The sequence below is a fragment of the Eufriesea mexicana genome, unplaced genomic scaffold (assembly GCF_001483705.2).
Source record: "Eufriesea mexicana isolate 0111107269 unplaced genomic scaffold, ASM148370v2 scaffold5272, whole genome shotgun sequence".
NCBI classification, from domain to species: domain Eukaryota; kingdom Metazoa; phylum Arthropoda; class Insecta; order Hymenoptera; family Apidae; genus Eufriesea; species Eufriesea mexicana.
In genome coordinates, this window is record NW_016913264.1 from 200,814 (window position 1) to 201,975 (window position 1,162).

Sequence of the window (1,162 nt, forward strand, 5' to 3'; positions counted from 1 at the left end):
TTCCCAAGTAAAACAAGTATTCCGGGATCGTATGTACAGGTATTTCTCGTTTTCTCCCCTGATCCTTATCGTCCGTGGCGCGATAAGCCTCGCCACGATGAACGAAACACGAGTGGATCGTAGCGCGTATTATTATATCGGCAATCTTAGCTTTTCCTCGCGAAAATATTGTCGTCTCTCGTTTGTTTGCTACGTCCAACCCTTGTTTCTCGTTTCGAGGAAGATCATCCCTCCGGGATGCTCCGTGGATCGTTAAACGCGATCGATCGCGGCGAGAGCTACCGAATTATCGCGTGACGAACCTAACCGAGAAAGAAGAAAACGAAAAGACACCCCCCCCGAATCGTTTCCCTTTTTCTTTTCGTTTCTCCACCGAGACGGTGAACAAACGAAAAACAGAGAGGAGGACGTTGCAGCGTGAATTCAACCGAATGATAACAGTCGAAACCTGAGAAATCAATCGCGTCAAAGGGTGGAGATGGCTCTACGTTATTACGTGCTGTTCTATATACGACTTGTGATCGATTAAAATATAGATTATGTGTCGCTTCGAATACAAAAATACAATTCTCGATGGAGATCAACGGGCGCACGGAAGGCCGTATCCGCCTCTGTGCAATCCTTTCTCAATTGCATCGTCAACGATTTACTGGTACGACTGTACACGCACGCACACGCACACACGATACGTACAATGTATATATGTAACACGTTCAACCCTTTCGATGGGTGGGTGGTTTGTTCCGTACGGAACACGAGCAACTACTTTCAACATCGAAAGGGTCAAGGCACACGTTCTACCGTAGTCCAGAAGATATCACGGGGTGCCTTAGTCTCGTGGAGAAAATCGAGTCGACTCTTTATTCCCTTCCTTTATTCCTCTTCCTGTATCCTGTTATCGCTTCTCTTCCTCTTTCCTTCTTTTCCTTCTTTTCCTTCTTTTCCTTGCGAGAGGTACGACGGTAAAAAAAATAGCTTTCTGCAATCGTCCTCTGCGTTGTAAAGGTGGTGGTCGTTCGCTTCTGGACTGACAGTAGATCGTCTGCTGGTCTGAAGGCTCCTTCAGAACTGATGCAATGTTATATGTATATATGCATGTGTATATATATATATATATGTATATATATATATATATATACATATCTATATCTTTTTTGTTTTA